The sequence below is a fragment of the Vanacampus margaritifer genome, chromosome 16, assembly GCF_051991255.1.
Source record: "Vanacampus margaritifer isolate UIUO_Vmar chromosome 16, RoL_Vmar_1.0, whole genome shotgun sequence".
In the NCBI taxonomy this organism is placed as follows: Eukaryota; Metazoa; Chordata; class Actinopteri; order Syngnathiformes; family Syngnathidae; genus Vanacampus; species Vanacampus margaritifer.
Genome location: NC_135447.1, coordinates 12692713 through 12711253, shown reverse-complemented (window position 1 = coordinate 12711253; position 18541 = coordinate 12692713). Strand labels below are relative to the sequence as shown.

At 38.3% G+C, this 18541-nt stretch overlaps 1 long non-coding RNA gene across 2 annotated transcripts; it reads right to left on the bottom strand.

Annotated features, from left to right (window-relative positions):
- Positions 1-792: 792 nt before the first annotated feature.
- LOC144035777 (uncharacterized) lies at positions 793-18426 on the bottom strand. Of its 2 annotated transcripts, none has more exons than XR_013288506.1 (4): positions 18335-18426; positions 17496-17631; positions 17254-17344; positions 793-1147 (listed from the first exon to the last, which is right to left on the bottom strand). It is a non-coding gene; the product is annotated as an uncharacterized LOC144035777 (long non-coding RNA). The 2 variants fall into 2 exon arrangements; XR_013288505.1 differs by lacking the exon at positions 793-1147 and adding an exon at positions 12546-12579.
- Between the last annotated feature and the right edge of the window lie 115 nt (positions 18427-18541).

Below are 18541 nucleotides of genomic sequence, written 5' to 3'. Positions count from 1 at the left end.
TTATTTTATTTTTAAAGCCAAAAGTGAAGGCATTCAGACCCGCCAACTCAAGACTTTCTGAAGGCATTATGAAATATTCTACAATGGCCAATTTGGTCATCTGATTTTAGCCCAAACGAGCATTTATTTTATTTTTAAAGCCAAAAGTGAAGGCATTCAGACCCGCCAACTCAAGACTTTCTGATGGCAAATCAATGGAATATTCTTGATTGGCCAAGTCGCTCGCCTAATCTAAACCAATTCAAGTATTTTGCTTAAGACAAAAGTAAAGACAGCAAGACCCAGAAACGCAATACTTTCTGAAGACAAACAGATGGAATATTCACAATCGTCAAGACATTTACCTGACCTCAACCCAATCAAACGTGCTTTTCATTTACTAAGGGCAAAAGTGACGGCAGAATGACCCACCAGCTCAACACTTTTTGAAAGCAAACCGATTGAATATGCTTTCCTGGCCAATTCGGTCACCTGACTTAAACCCAATGGAGAAGCCCAAAGTGAAAGCAGCAAGTTGATATTCGTCAACTGTGGGCATGTGAAGCCCTTTGAGACTCTTGTGTGATTAAGGGCTATATAAATAAATTTGAGTGGACTTGACAAGATGCACATACCCAAGACTTTTTCAAGGCAAACAAATTGAACACCTTTTAACTGCCAAATCACCTGATCTCAAGCCTATTAGGCCCAATCTTACTTAAGACAAAAATAAATACCCACAAACTCAAGAGATCTCGAAGGACAAGATATTAAATATTCTTTCATTAAATTCTCGTCTCGCCTTTAGTCACGATGAAACTGTTCCATCCCCAAACCTGACAATCAAAAATGTTCCTCTTCCTAATAGTATGGGGATTGCGCGAATGAATTCGAGTACCTGCTGTCCAAAAGTGCGCCAACAGATCATTTTGAAGGAAGCCCAAGACGGATTAGACCTCTGTGTTCTTTCGCTTCGGTGGTGTTCATTATGTGGACTCTTGACCGCTTGCCAGGTATGTGCTGTACTGTCCTACATTGCATGTGTGTGTGTGTGTGTCTGTGTGTGTTTCTAACCTGGCCAGCGTTGACATTGTGGTAAAGGACCAGCTGCTCCCTCCTCACGGCCCCACCTAGACCTGAGCCACATGGAGGCGGACCAAGGCTTTGCCTGGATGGAGAGATTAGAGAATAAATGAGTGATAATTGGAAGCCAGAGGGGCACCGGGAGAGTAAAAGGCGAGAAACAAGTGGAAGTGGAAGAGAGGCGAAAACTCCAGACGGCTGGAGTGCTGCATCACCATCACTGCAACAAACACAACAACAAATCATGTCTTAATAATGCATTGATAGGAAAGCTGGGAATAACACGGGCGCGCTCTAACACATCCATGTTTATTTGATGCCTTTAAAACGGCAACATGTGCAACCATCAAAGCAACATTACCTCATTCATTATGTTCATTTAGTAAAAGGGAGGGAGGGATGCAGTGCTTTTACAAATGTTGCCTACAACCCGTTTTTCGGAGTACAATGAAGCCCCCGTTTATTTTGAGATAGAGAGACTGTCTGAACGCTTGAAATGATCATTTGCAACTATAACTGTGGCTTGAAACACTCATTTGAAATCCTATTTCAACACCCTAACACTCAGGTTCAAAATACTAGCTCTCTTGAAACTCTCATTTGAAACCCTGACCCTAGTTTAAAAACTTAACATGGGCTTGAAACCCTACTTTGAAAAGCTAAGACAGCCATAAAGTCCAAAATTTTAACCCCTAATTCAATACCCTTATCCAAGTTTGGAACATTCGTCAGGTTTCCATCCAATTGTTTTGAATTTTTTAAGCAAATTTACTGAAAAGGCGAAAAAACAGACATGCGACTTATGCCCGTTTCCATCTGTTCTTCTTTTGCGAATACTGAGATGGGACTCCGTCACTCTAGGTGGCAGTATACACCATAGAGATGTGATCCGCCAGTAATTTAAAAAAAGAAGACCCGAACGCGACAGCGCCGTGCGATGACGTCGTATCAGTTTTTTTTTGTGTGTAATTCTTGATAAACCGTAGTGTTTCTTTGCTGTTTTCCATCTAAAATAGCATTAATATTCGCTTCTTTAATTCATTCCAAAAAGATTTTTGTTTCGCCCCCCAAACATACTTTTTGGTCCGACGGTGCTTTGTGACTACAAACGTACGTACGTACGTACATAATATCCGGTCAAAATGTGCGACGTGTTTCCAGTCTTGCCAGCGGTTATTCGCAAAACCTGTTTCCATAGCCAAAAATTAGCATTTTCCTTTTTTTGATATGCTTCAAAATCCACCCCCTCTAAGCGTAAAAACGTTTTTGCGAATTTTAGGCCCTTTTTTTTTTATAATTAATTGTAATTAATTATACAGTCGACCCCTGCATACTCAAGGTTCTGTCAGTAAGGTGGGGCTTTAGGACCCAGATGCAGGAAGGCAGGGCAAGGAGGCAGAGGTGCAGTCCAAAAAGACGTTTTAATATCTAATCAAAAAAAAAACTAACTTCAAAATACAAAATAACCTGAACTAACAAAACATGACAAAACAACTAAGGCGAGACTAACAACATGACATGGATCCTGATCAGGAGAAGAGGTCAGCGTGACGTGGCGAAAGACTTACGACAGTTGCAACAGCAAAAATGAACCGACCCAGACAGGGGGGAGACAACCGACTAAATACACCAACACTAATGACATGACAAGACACACCTGGCTGAGGGCACTGATTGGATGACACATGAGGGTAATGGGGAAAGGTGGACACAATCAAGGTTGACACAGACGCCACACGAGGAAGGGCAAGTGACCAGAAACGAGAGGAGTCAGACTTTTCACAATAAAACAGGAAATGACAAGACAAGGGGAAAACATGACAGGGAGTAAACAAGACTGAAAGTAAACATGACAGGTTCAGCACCCGCGGGTTTGCATATTCACAGATTTTTTTTGTTGTTAAAAATATTATTGAAATATTTTTGCGTGGGTAAAAGAAACCTTGCATTTTGCATGGTATCGGAATATTAGGAGAACAAAACCTCGTAATCAGGAATAAAAGTAAAAGATTATGAATTAAAAAACATAATTTTATGGAAATATAGTTATAAAAATATAAAGTGATACAATTATTATTATTATAAGAAATGTTGTGTGTGTGTGTGTGTGTGTGTGTTTGATTTTTATTTTTTACAATGTCGCAAGACTCAGCAGCTGTTGGTCCCGCGCAATTTATCCTGCGTTTTCCCAACAGATATAAAGTGCTGCGGATGGGTCATTAGTGTCCTGGTTATGGGACGGGAAAAATGTTGACTCTTGTTGCCATGGTTACTGCTCGTCTGCCATATTAGACCTTCTCGGCTCATCGTCTCGACGGTGTTCATTTATTTTCACCGTGCAGCAGAGTCTCCACCATTATTTGCTGGCTTTTCAGTCACCGTTGGCGCAATCGTTGGGCGATCTAAATCGTAGGCAGATATTGAGAAATTTGTATGGATGTTGTCAATTTATTGAGCATCAGCACGGCGGTCGGCATGTATTATTCCGCTATACTGCAGTTTGTGTTTTTGATCATCTCTACGGTTATTCGCCAGGTTTTCAGACACAGTTCATGCAATCACTGTCCAATCTGCATGGAAATCTAGATAAGATATTGACACCTTACTAAAATCTCTACTGTTATTTGCCGACGTTTCAGTCCAATCGTTGGTGAGCTTCGTGTCAATGACATGTATATGTTGTTGTTAATCAACTGACTGTCTACCTCAATAGTCAGCGTGTATTCTTCCGTATACCGTGGCGGCAATCTTTTTTATTTTATTTTTTATTTTTTCGTGATGGATCTCTTTTTTTTTTTTTTCTGGAGAGCTCAGTATTGTTCATTCGGTAATTTTACAGATTTGACATGTCATCATCATTGCTCTCTTTTTTTTTTGGGATGTGGGTGAGTATGTGCATGTGTGCGAGTGTGTGTGGATTCATTAGTTCACCTAAAACCTATTAAAAAATCCCATACCGTTCACCTAAACCGAACACTTCCAGCCAGAGTCGTGAGGCCGTCAGGAGACCCGAGGAAGGACCAAAGAAAAGAAAGGAAAGTGAAATCCAGCACCGACCAGACACCACCCACCAGGCCACCAACCAGAGTCCTTCACCAACCCCAGAGACATCTAAATTCCAACAAATCAGGGAGACCAAAGGAGAGACTAAGGAAAGGAAGGAAGGACAGACGAAGTGAGATCCACAGACAGCAGCCTCCACTGATTCAATGATCTGAGGAAGAAGCAGATTGTGTCTGAGTTTCGAAACATGCTGGTGTGGTGGATCTGGCATGCATGAAAATCTCCACCAAAGAGGGGAGCCGTCGACCCCTGCCAGGACAGAGCAAGCGCAACACCGTGGCGGCAATCTTGACCGGTTTACATGGTAACCAACCAGCATACTCTCTAGTTATCAGACGTCTTGAGAAGACATAACCCCTAGTCGACCCCCGACAATCGCAGGATAAACAAACTGTCAGAAATTATTACTGAAGTGTAAACACAAAATGTAATGTTCTGCTTTGATATTAAAAAAAAAAAACTACAGAGAATCTGCAAGCTTATTTATCTCCTCTTTATCTCAACCACCAAGTCTTTTTTCCTGTGTATTAGCATATTGATGTGCGCGCGTTTTAATGCTTCAATTTCCACGTAGGAAATATTGGAAACGGAAAACAGCAAGCTCGGCATCTCGGTCCAAATCTAATCCCGGTGATTATTTTTGAAAGCCTGTCGACACAACGCCGTTATTTACCCAATAAATAGACCGTGGCGCCGACAAGAGGGAGGAAAGTGTCCACGTAACGCCTTTATAATGCGCGTGTAGCACAGCGTGAAATGTGCATTCACTTGATTTCTGCTTTCAGGGCCAAGGTCATCTCGTATTGACGCTGTTCAATGTACACCAACTGAACGTAGATGTATCATCGTACACACTGTGAGGCTATTCTGTCATTTTCAAAGAGACTGTTAAATGGAAGTGACTGTGAAATTATGGCGGACCCGTGGCTCTGTAATAAAGCATAATAGAAATGAAAGTGGAATCCGCTTGACGCCTGCATTTAAACTCGGTTATTTATGACAGAAATATGACACGCCATGCCCCTAATCATTCTTTGGGCGTGTCAGTGACTCGAATCAATGAATGCCGCGTCTCATTTAGGCTGGATGTGTCACTAGGCGGCTGCGATTACTTTCACTGGGGATATTCTATCATGCGAAACATGGCGTCTGTAAAGCTGACGTTTTTAACGGTAGGAAGTGAAGATCAAGGGAGGCCATAATGAAGAATAAATGTTTTAATGTAATTAATTGAATTAATTTGCTTCCAAAAACGCAAAAAAAGGTTCTATTTTAAATATTGCCATGGTCCCAAAAACATATTTTGACGTTCTTTTATGCTAGAGCATACAGAAGGCATTGATGCAGCCTCTGACCTGAAGAGGTCGCTTAAAGCAATGGTAGTTATTACAAAAAGCGGCCAGCAGGTAGCAACAGAGTTTAAGAGATCAGCCAGGGCCATGTTGCAAAAAGCTCTTTTCCCCAGTGTTTTAAACAGATTTGTGAATAATGATGAAATTTAGCTAATGCTAATTGCCGCAAAACGGAAACAGATACAAATATCCTTTTTTTTTCTCCCGATGATAGAAGAGACTTGAATCTTTCTTTTGGTAGCTTCCATGTTTTTATAGCAATAGAACACAACATTCTGTAGGTTTTGCAAAATCTGTCAAAATCCTGTAAAACAACCGGGAGCGAAGGGGGTTGCTTCAGTGAAAATAGTTGGTAGTGAATGAGTTAAGTAACATAGTTTTTCCTTCAAATGATACATTTTCTCAGTTGAAACTTTTGACCTGTTCTCTATGTACTATTCTGAATAAAATATTAAAATTTGGCACTTCCACATAATTGCATTCAGTTTTTATTCACAATTTATATAGTGTCCCAAATTTTTGGGAATTGGGTTTGTATTATTAATATGAACCATTATTATTTTAATATCAGTTGATGAATATTTTTCCCAGGTCAAATTTTGTTTCCAGTCCGTCCCTAAGTAAGTATCCTGATTATTTAATAATATTGGTGTAAATTCATGAATGCCTTATCCCTAATGAGTGCCTACCCTCATTTAAAGCAAACAATTAGCCACTCTTTGCAAAAAGGCAACATTTGTTACAATACACATTAATTCCTCCCCAGATGCCTGGTCCTCTGCAGTTGAGTAAATACATTTGACACCGTCATTATTCAAACGATATTGTGGGTTCTAATTTGCAAAAAGAGAAGAATTTCAGATGGGGCTCACGTACTTAATGTTTTGGCATCGTGGCCATATGATAACAACCAGAGCATCATACAAATCTCATCAATAAAGCGTTTTACATGGCAGCAAACAACAGCGTCCGCTTGCACGCACGAATGCTACACCCTTTCCATTATGACACGCGCACACACACTCACACACACTCACACACACACACGCACATCTGGCCGTGACGGCCCAATTAAAGTAATGCTCGCTGGCGCACACTCGCTGGGAAGAATGAAACAATAAAAGAGGAATAATGTCCGTCACAGCCAGACAAATCTTGAAGTTGGCTCGCAGCTCGGTCAACAGTTATTTATTATTATTTATTTATTTACTGCTTCAGCCGCGAGGCCAAACAGAACATACTGAAGAAAAAATTAAATGTCTCGCTCAAATAAATGACTATTAGGAGAAATAAAAGAGACTCTAATGACAAGTGAGTACATCCTTCAGTGTTACATTAATTGCCAAACAAACCCTCGTTTGAAATGTTGACCCAAGCTTGACACCATTGTTTCAAACTCGAACCTTTGCTTCAAATCCTAATTTGAAACCCTTAACCTAGTTAGCGAGCTGCTATGTTTGCACCTGTGATATTTCCCTGCTACAATCTAACAATATGACTTCATTGCGCTCCAGCACCCAGCTAGGCGGGCTTTGTACCTTCGGAATATTTGATGAAGAAAAAGCAAAAGGAGGAAGCACGCGGAACATGGAAACAGATGAATAAAAAGTCGACGGCGCGGCAGGAAATGCAAGTGGTGGAAGGGTTTGAGAGTACAAAAGACGATAGAAACTTCCTGAAAGGAACGAGACTGCTCAGCTGCTGCATTTTTCATCGCGTTACAATCACGTTTGCTAGCGCGTGTCAATCATTTTCCCATTTTTAGCTCTAATGCCATTTTTTTTTTTATTACTATTATATCCGAAAATAATGAATTGCTATCAGCACCACCTTTTCCGCCCGTGTGCGTTGTTTTTCTGCATTCGAGCGGCAGAGTTCAACAGGTTTGATATGACTTTTTCTCCCACGCTGATAATTGTGTTTGTGCACCCGCGTACGTCACGCTGCCTTTCACCGGCAAACGGCTAAATTATTCAAGTGAATTTGGCTTGATTAGCTTGCCTGGATTATTCACTCACATTTCCAGTTCCGCATGACACGCTGAGTTAAATGCTTATGTGTGTACTGATCTACCTTTTGTCCGTACTCTATTAGGTGAATAGTGTAAAGCAGCGGTGTTTAACGAATAGCAACTGAATAATATAAAAGCCTTTGAAACACCCTCGGAAAATATACCTAAAATGGCTGCTTCAAACTAAAATGGCAGCCTTCATGTATTTTTTTTTTCAGGAATGGCTTCTTGAGACTTTTTTTGTGGGGCCCAATCATGGTTTACATGTAAATTCCATGTTGCTATGTGAAACTGGCCTAACGGACTGAATTCTAAAAAAAAAAAAAATCAGCGGAGACGACCGACCTGAAGATGGCTTAAAAAGATCCAAAAATGGTCACTTCAAATCAAAATGGCAGACTTCACGTATCGTGTCAGGGATGGGTTTTCGAGACTTTTTTGTGGCTCTACTCGTGCTAGATATATCCTCCAATTTTCCCAATGCTAATAAAACTGACTCAAGAGGCAATTTTTTTCTGCAAAAATTTAAAGTTGTGCACATTTGAGTGTGAAATGAACTCAATCACTGCCATAGACGGCAAAAGGCATCAAAGATACATTTTACTCGTCAGGCAAGCCTGGCAGTGAATAAGTTAAGGGAAAAATTACCAAAAGAGGAAAGTTTGGGCATTTTCTTGAAGAACTTTTCCAAGTGTGCTTTTTCCTTGAATTTAGTTAAATGACATTTTTTTCTCGTGTATATAATGAAAACAGAGAGAAGACTGGAGACTCTCCAGTGGTTTGAGTCTGGCGCAGAGATGCTAATTGGTCCCTTTTCCCTTTTTATCTTCAGATGCGCTTGTTTGAATAAGACGACAGGAACTTCTATCGTAGCAGATTGGGAGGATGGTTGAGAATATGATGATGAGGATGATGATTTTAGGGAGACAGACATTGGGACACGTAAACAGAAAAAGTTGTACGAGCAGGAGAAGGAAAGTGAAGTAAAAAGTTGTTGTGTAAATGAGTTGCATACAATTCCAATATTGTGTCCTTCTCATTTAAAACTTTTGTTATTGGACTGTTATAACATTTTTCGCATAAAATTACAAGTTAATTTTCATAATATCCAACTTTTTTATTTGTGTTAAAAAAAAATTATTCTCTAAATATTATGACATTTTTCTTGTGAAATGACATGCTTATTCTCTGAATATTATGACTTTTCTGATAAAATTATACATTTATTCACAGAATGTTGAGGGTTTTTTCTCATAAAACTACAACTTTATTATTGGAATGTTATGATACTTTTATTCTTCAACTGTCCTTTTACTATTTTGTTAATTTGCGACTTTTTTCTTGCAACTTTTTTTTATAACTTTATCTTTGTAATATTCCACCTTTTGTAAAATTACAACTTCACTCTATTAATGGCATTTTTTTCTTCTAAAATAAGTTTATTCTCAAACACTATAGTTCCCCCCCGCCCATAAAATATTAACTTTATTTTTTTGCGTAGCTACTAGGAGTGTGCCCAATAAATTAAAATAATAAACTAATTAGCATTAGTACTGGAGTAGATCATTACAATTCCTTACACATCTATAGATTGAAGCCAAAATCATTGTCAATCAAATCATTTTGAATCAAAAAGCGTTCTTAATCGAAAATCGATTCTGAATTGAATCGCAGACCCAAAAATCGGAATCGAATTGTGAGACATTCAAAGATTCCCACCCTTAGTAGCTACTACTACTTTTTTTCTTGAAATATTGAAACCTCTATTCCTGTAACATTACCGGTACACTTTTTTTCTTGTTACAACTATTGTAATAATATTTTGTTTTTTTATATAAAATTATTTTCCAACTATTACGAAATTTTTCTTATGATATTACATCAGGATTGTTTTTCTTGTAAAACTACAACTGTAGTGTCAGAATGTTGCTATTTTTTCAGTGTCACAATATTTTTTGTTTTGTAAAATTGCTATTTTTTTCCTACATTACAACTTTTTTTCTTTTAGAATGACAACTTTGTTCTCTTTTTGTAAAATTGTACAAAGAGTAAAACTTTTTGGGGCATTAAATATCAACTTTATTGAATGAACATTACGACATTTCCCTTGTGAACTTACACAGTTATCCTTGGACTATGATGATTTATTTTTTTCTCACAAACTTGCAAGTTTATTATCAGACTATGAATACCTTTTTATTTAGCTGCATACCAATTGTGACTTTACTCTCTTAATATGTATGTCTTTTCTTGTAACAATAAATAGTCAATGAGTGAATAAAAGTATTGAAATTATTTTAACTATAATTTCACCTGTGAATCGATAAAGGATGTCTTATCTTACTTGGAACATAGTGTACAAAAACAAAACATTGGGCAATGAGCCACATGCTGCTTCATCAAGACATTATTATCTGATCCCATGTAGCAGCACACTCTAGTAAATTTCCATTTTTCCACAGGTCACATGACTCTGCTTTTTTCCCCACATTTGCATATCAGCAGTCTAGAAAGCGCCGCCAAGTCTAATAAAAGGCAGATGGTGAGCGCAGTCGATAATTTTGATGAAAAAGCGGCGGAATTAGCTTTCTATCTCACAGGTTATTGATTCGACCAAATAAAAGAAGGAGGGCTCAATTTAATATCAACCAATTCCCCTGCCGCGCATGAGGAATGAAGTACAAGACATATATTTGTGCTGAGTTATTAAGTTTTATACGCACATACGTTTTGAAATTGAAAATAATGCTCTTTTACCAGAATGATATTTGGCCATGCGCTTTTTGAGGCTACAAAGAAAACAAGACATTTGCAGGGAGAGGCAAAATTGTTGACAAATCACACAAATAAATGGGATGCAATTACATGTTGGGTACGAATAATAATGTTGTCAGGCTGGCTGTGTTGCTGAATGGTTTTGCCATAATTGCTGTGACAGACGAGGTATGCCAATGTTTTGTGGTTAAATATTCATATCTATATGCTATGTATAACATGTAGCAGTGCCTTGAATTTTTTTTTTTTACACATTTTTTAGATATGAGCCATTTTTCCACATTGGAGTCCCACAGGGCTCTGTTTTAGGTCCACAAAACATATGTATATATATATATATATATATATATATATATATATATATATATATATATATATATATACACACTCAAATATACAGTAAAAACATATGTATAAAATAAAGACACTGTTTTCCCATTTATATCAGTTATTCACACCCTTGCCTTAAAAACTACACTGTTGACATTCTGAGGTTTATTTTTCAACCGTTTGGACAGAATAAGAGAGTATAGAGATGTACAACTGAACAGTTTTGAGTAGGGCATTTTGCTTTTTCATTGATTGATGTGACATTTGAAAAAAAGGGCTGCTTGACATTTTATCAAAAATGATTATAAAAAGTATTCTAGCTCGGCCGTAAATGAATTTCTTGAAGGACACTGCAAAAATGTGTTCTCCTGCCAACGCGACTGCTTTGATGCTAACTATTAATTCCAAGGACATAAAAGTGAAATTCCTGTTGGCATGCAAGTTTGTTTTCCAGGGAATTGTTTACCTCGAGGTAGCTGCGGCAACTACAAAGCAGCAGGCAGGTCCGATTAGGCAGGTGATAATTCGATCAAGCAGCTGTTCTGCATGATGACTTCCCCCCCACCCCCGATGGCAAAACTGCAGAAAAAGAAAAATCTCAGAGAGCACATCAAACACACGTAGAGATGATGTGTTTGTGGATGTTTGCATCTTATGTTACGAAAAATACAAGAGAGTGTAGTTTGAAATACGTGGGAAAAATAAATTCTGTCCTAAGCGAACAATGATTTAGAACTGTTTAAATAAAATGTTCTGTAATTAATATTTTTTTCAATTGTATTTTTTAATTAGAAAAGTAATGGCGTTATTAAATAATTTTGAAAAGGTCATTAAATCACACAAAAAAATCACATACAATTTAGGTTGATATACATAGCCTACAACAAATGTAGTCCTATGCATATACATATATATATATACATATATATAAAATGTAGTAATTTTGTCAAAAAATGCCCTGTAATTAGTTGAAATCATGCCTTTTTTTTTTACTTTTGTATTCTTGAAACGACTGCAAAATGTTGCATTTTCTTGGCACAGATGTATTATTAAACCAAAAATTTAATGAAATCACTTACTAGAGAGATAAAGGAAAAATTTATTTACAACATTCTGTTCAATGATTTAGCATCATTCTAGAAAATGTCATCAATTTTTTTTTTTTTGGACACTGTGGCTAAATATAGCATTTCCGTGGCAAGTTTGACATAATTGGAAAACTCAACTATCTGCACAATTTCGTTGGGATTGATACATTTTGTTAGCATATCAGTCTGGTATGCTAGCTAATGCTAGTGATGAACAAAATTGTGAAAATGGTTTGTTTATGTTGACCAAGTCAACAACTAAAAACAGTCGTTTATGTAACATGGGTTTGGTGTTGATGATGGTCGGATTATGGTGTATTTAATTGTTTGTAGATTTTTGCTAATCTCAGCAAAGCTCGGTATCTTATTTTATCCCGGGAATTTACTTAATTTGTACTTTATTACTTCACACCACTGAAGCGCATGCACTGTAGGGTCAATACCCCGTATTTGCTCAGTTTTGCGTAAAAGTCAAAGTGTCAAAAGCCGCTACAAAAAGCTAGCGCCGCTGTCAAGTTCCTCAGAAAATACCTCGCTTGCGTTTGAAACGAAGGAATAAGCGCGTCACTTTTTTTCAGGCATTGTGACGTGAAAAGCATCCCGCCGCATCTGCTTTACTTTTACTGCCACCTGCCATCCGGAAACAAGTGAGGCCTGCCGCGATGCCGCGCCCGGCGTGCCGCGTCGCTCATGTGATTAATGTTCAAATCATGGCCGCCGGCATCTCTCGGCATGTGTCTGGCGAGCACCTGGAAGAGAAACAAACAGCGAGGAAACCCCCCCAAACCTGAAACGACGTCGTTGTCGATCTCCGGAGTCTTTCCGCTGCGTAGTCTCGACGCGCCTTACCGCCATCCATCACGTCGCTTCTTCTTTTACTTGTTGTTTTCTTTCGCTGCTGATGGGGAAAAAATGTTGATGTTTTTGTAATTGAGAGAGAATGCGTGAAGCGATGCGTGTGATTGCTGCTCATTGTTAATGTATTTATTTTTGTATTACGCTCAAACACAAAACTGCGAAAGCAGCTAAACGTAGCACAAACCAACAGGGGCCATTTGAGTTTTTACACATCCTTCAAGGGGACATACAAAATAGTTGACAGCTGCATCTCAATTAATTACATTATGATGGTAATTCATTTCAGTGCTGTACACTGTTTAATTTTAAAAGTGAAACTCATTTAGAGTCACTAGACACAGAGTGAGCTATTCAATGATTATATTTTTTAGTGTTGTTCCGATACCGATACTGGTATCGGCAGAGGCCCCGATACTGCATTAAAACAGTGGTATCGGTATCTGTGAGTACTTACAAGTAACACACCGATACCATTAATTCTGATGCTAATATAGGACTTTGGATGCAGCATCTTGCGTCTTTCTCATGCTCGACATTCACCGATGTGTGACGTGTTTACTGCATGCCGAGCTAAGATATCCTATTGGCCCTTAAATGCTCTGAACCAATGACAGGACAGCTTTTTCATGTTGAGAAAAAAAACAACGTAGGTATCGGTATGGTATCGGCATCGGTCGATACTGCAAAGCTGGGTATCGGAATCGGTATTGGGAGCCAAAAAACAACACTAATATTTTTATGGGCAGTGTTTTGCTTCTGTATTTGGGTAAGTGAAAAACACAGTTACAAAATAGCAGTAAATAGAAGCTTGAATTTCACCATGTCAATGCTCTGCCAAAAAAGCAAATTACAAGAAAAGATTGTCCTGCACTCTGTTTAAAGCCGAATCCACACGCTCTTGATTAAGTCTCAGCCGAACAATAAGTCGTGCCTGCAGTTCTTTTACAGAGGTACAGACAGCATTTTTTTTTTTTAGCTCAGTCCTTGGTTAAAAAAGAAGCGCGTCAATTGGAAAATGTGCGATTACACAGACTGTGACCCATGTTCTGAATGCCATTGCTATAATTATGCAATCATTTTCACATCTGGTGCAACAGTATGAATTTTAGATTAAAGTTATGTCTTATGTTTACTTTGCTTTTAAATGTCTAACTCTTTAGTGAGTACCGATATGAGGTATCGAGCCAATAACTGCCTGATTTTTAGGCATCAAGTACTCATGGAGACTGCTAACAATACCAGCCACCAATATTTAAGGCAAGGAAAATCTCACATCGAGTGAGTCCTCCTGGGCAGTAGTTGGCGCTATACTTTGGCAGTTTGACACATCTGTGAATCATCATCTGGATCAGAATGAAAAGTTTTGTTCACAATGTTTGGCCATTGTGTTAAATTACATTTTCTCTATCAAATGTACTAGAGGTATCAGTTCTCTGTGTGGGTGAGTACTCGTTCTATTGGTCAGAATTGGTATTGGTCAGAAAGAAAAAGCACTGATAATTGACTGCAAATTCTACAAACAAGAAGAGTCCAGTTGGATGAAGTAAACACAATTTTTTTAGCAAGCACGTTATTTTTTCTATCATGACAGTAAGTTAAATATGATATGCATTTATGCTATTTTACGGAAGCATATTGCATTCACTTGAAAAAAAAAAAAGTCCTGTTTTTCTGAATAATTTTTGGGGGGAGCGTTGGTTTTTTGAATATTTTTTTTCCCTGTTTTTCTGAATTATTTTTTCTCCTGTTTTTTCAGAATATTTTTTTCAGCCTGTTTTTCTGAATATTTTTTGACAGAAAAAAAAATCCTGTAAAACTGAAAAAAATATTCAGAAAAACAGAAAGAAAAAAAAAATACTCAAAAAAACAAAGCAACCCCAAAAAATTTGTCAGAAAAACAGGAGGGTTTTTTTTCCAAGTGAATGCAATACGCTTCCGTACTATATAGCTAACAATATGTAAATTAAAATTATTTATTTGTTTAGTATTTTTTTATATACATTTATAATAATTGACAATACTGTTTCTAATATTCTAAATCGTTTTCAGAATTCAGAATATTAATTTAATTAGCACAATTGCCTCTGGAAGATTTGACTCTGTTGGCAACTCACTTTAACTGCTAATGGCATCTAAGCTTCACGAGAGTGCGCGTTGAGTGAGTGCCTAATAAAGAAAATAGCTTTTGGTTCAATCAGTTATTGGAACGCGGTTTCCATCGGGCAAATTTGCGTACCATTGTGTTTGCGCAAGCTGTTGCTCCTGCGCGCCTGCCATCTCGCCCATCTATAAAAGCTCCCCAGTCAATCTGTTGAGTTTGCTGCCAAATGAGCAAACGCACATTGATGCTGTTTGCCGTCGACTGCTCCAAACGACTAAAACAAAGGCGGCGAGGCAGATGAGACGGTCCTTTCATCCTCGCCAGGGTACATTTGGATTTCGAGGGGGTGGTGTTTTCCTATCATTCAGATGGTTCTCGTAAAGCATTGAATTTTTTATAATAGCACGCTGGATTCGGGCTACTAGTGGAGTTTACACGACACCCAATGTTGTCGTATCTGCACTTTACAACGACAGTAAAGGATTTCTATTTGATTCGATTCGATTTTTCCCCTCCTGTCTCAGCTTGAAAATGGCTTGCTTTCCCCCCTGAGACAGCTCTCTGGTCTTCATGTTTTCATAACAGCAAATGCAGTTTTCACAGGTAAAACCCAAAGCCCCAAAACAAGCATGATCTAAAGTTTCAGCAATCAATCTAAAAGGCAACACATCTCAATACATTTGCTCACTTAAGTCTTCAGAATACAACAAAACCAAAGAAATTGACCTTGCCGTTCCAATACTTTTGGAGGGGACTGTATATTACATTCATACATGTCCTAGTTGGGAAATTACAGTCTCATCGTTCCGTCAGCCCTTTGGTAAATAAATTCATCAAACATGCTTGCAGTTCACACACTCGGAACTCGTTCACTGGCCAGTTGCCGTGACCCAAATATGACCGAATGTTACAGCTCATTCTGGGCCTTGGCAAACCCGAACATACTGAGACTGGCTCTCTGACAGTGAATTATGTAAATACAAGCAGATCTGCCAGCCCCATTTGCATGGAGGCTTGAATAGTAACAGTTATTACATTGGTGTCATCCAAGTGTTATTCTCACCTGTGTTAGAAAACACACAGTGGGAGGAGGAAGCGGAGGAGGAGGAGGAGGAAGAGGAAGCAGGTCAATGAATATTTCATGAGTTTCATTACTGCATATTTATCATGCGTTCTACCATTCAGTCAATCCGTCTGAGTCTTTGCCACCGGGCGATCTTTAACCCCGCCGCCAAGAAAAAGCAAGGCATCTCATTTGACGGTCCCGCCAAGGAAAGGAATCTCATTGGCTGATCTACTGTCATCTTGACAATAAGGACAGGACGTCAACGGGGGATTTGGCAGAAATCTACGGCGGGAGTGGGCGGCGGCTGTAGCCAACGATGCAGTTGCACATGTATATTAAAGCAATATGTGGCATAACAACCATACACTTGTGAACAATGACTCAAAAAGCTATGTGGCATAGCAATCACAAACCGGTGGAACCAAAACTAATCACTCAAATAGCTACTGTATGTGTGGGATAACAATCACACTGACTCATGGGCTCAAAAAAATCATTTCAAACATATGAATGGCATAACAATCTCACACTGACGGCGTCAAAATCTTCTCTCTTAGTCTTAAATATATGTGTGGTCTAATGATTACACACTCGTAAAGTCGAGGCAATTACTCGCAAAGCTGTGTGACGTGACATAACACAATTGTGAATTTAAAACAGTCTCAAAGCAATCACATGGAGTCAAACCAATCACTTGTGAAGCTATGTCTAACGACACTCTGATTCAGTCAAATGAAATCACTGGCATAACAATCAAACACTAGATTAGTCAAAATAAATTACAAAGCTATGTTCTACTTCCCAATCTTATGTCTGTACATGTGAGACATATTAGGTTACATGAGGCAATAAAGATTTGTGGCAGAACAATCATATGATCAAAAAATTATGTGTTGTATAACAACCACACACTTTTGTATCGGGCTTAATTACTAACATTTGAAACATCAGAAAGGGAAAACTAGTGCTATGAATAAAATAATGAGCGAAGCTGATTTAAATAAATCCATCACAGAAGTATTGTTATATTTGTGATATAGTAATATTTATTTCATTTTATTTAGATTTGATTTCAAATTATTGGGACATAAACAAGTGCTGTTTTATTTAGTCTTTTTTTTTTTATTGTATCAATGTATCCCTAATAATTATTAAAAAGTCTTCTTCAACAAGCTGTATTTGGGAGTATTTGGGAGTCATCAACTAGTTTGTAAAGTACATGACCTCTACCTACAGGACTGGAGTGGAACTGCAACTCAAATAACCCACTGCAACTCTCTGTTGCTCTTGTACACCTGAAATTATACATTTCATAGCCTTGTGAACAGAATGTTTTGTGCATGTGCACTATTAAAATATGTTTGCAGAAGCAAATTACCATTCTTTTGTAAACCTGGAATGAAAAGAAAACAATTTTTTCTCTTATAGTGCACAAGACCTTGTGTCTTGAAGGAAAGAGGACCATATATGGAATCAAGCCAACAAATTAGGAGAACACACACACCCACACAAAAACATGCACACACACAAGTGACTGAGATACTCACAGCTGCTCAGCTAATGAAGGAAAATGTCATCAAACACATCGTCTGTCGTCCTTTTGGCTCTCGTTCGCGAGCTCTTTCCTTTTAGCGTTGACTACACAGCAAACAGAACAGAACAAACAACGAGTTCATATAAATGTCATTTCAAGTAATGAGTAGCTCATTTGCATACATTGTTTCCTTTCTCTCCACGCACACAGACATGCTAAAAGCTATTTCCAATCCAATCGATGTGCGTAGCTCACCTTCGTGACATCTGCTGGAAAAATTCAAATCCTTCAAATCTCGCCTTCCCTTCTGTCTTGCAGGGCCTGGCGTGATGAATGATCTCTGGGGCCGATCAATTCTATTTAGATAAGCTCGCCTCCGGAGACGACAGGTCTGGGAAAGGAGGATGGATTTTCTTTTATTTATTTATTTATCTATTTATTGTTGGAGTGAGTCCACAACAGGGAGGCCCAAGGTTATTGTGGTTTTGGGGGGCTGCTCTCCAACCTGATGCTCAACGCCCGCGGTAGGCTTTGAACTTCAGGATAGAAGGATGTATTTTGCAGTAACATTAGTCCATGAGGAAAAATCTAATTAAAAAAATACGAATAAATATGTAAGTAAAGCATAGAACTGAAAAATATACTTAAAGTGTCTATTTGTAAAAAATATTTTTTACATCCAAAAATCCCCTACATTGCTTATATTTAATGTTTTACTTATACTTCAAAGGTACTTTTTTGTCAATTGTTGCTACCTAACTTTTCCTTTCACAAGAGAGGTTTGTGGGTCAGTGCCTACATTTCCCATGCTGCTTTGCCCTTTCTTACCTGCCCTTATCTAAAGAAAAAAGGTTGGAAAAAAAAATTCATTTTTAACGTATGTGAGTCCCTTTTCGCCATTGTTTTCTTTCTTTGTCTTGCCTATTTTAGCCGCATCCTGCGATGAATTAGCCGTTAATGTCACCATTTTCCTTAACTGGCTAGCTTGGTTAGCTTTGCACTTCACCTGAGTCGGCTTGATAACTTTACTTAATACTTACTACAGCAATGACTTGAGACGGAAGAGAGAGAGTGTTTATAGTGACATTACTTACCGTTATACCGTATGCTCCACCAATGGATAAAATACATCAACGAGCATATAAAATGAAAAGGGCAAAGACATGAGTTGTCCATTCCATTCAAGTGCCTACATTCCCCATGATGCTTTGCGCCAATGACGTCATACATCGCCACTTGAAGTAGAATCGCGAACGCCCTAAGGGGGTCACCACACACGTTTCTTAATTTGCTCAAATTAC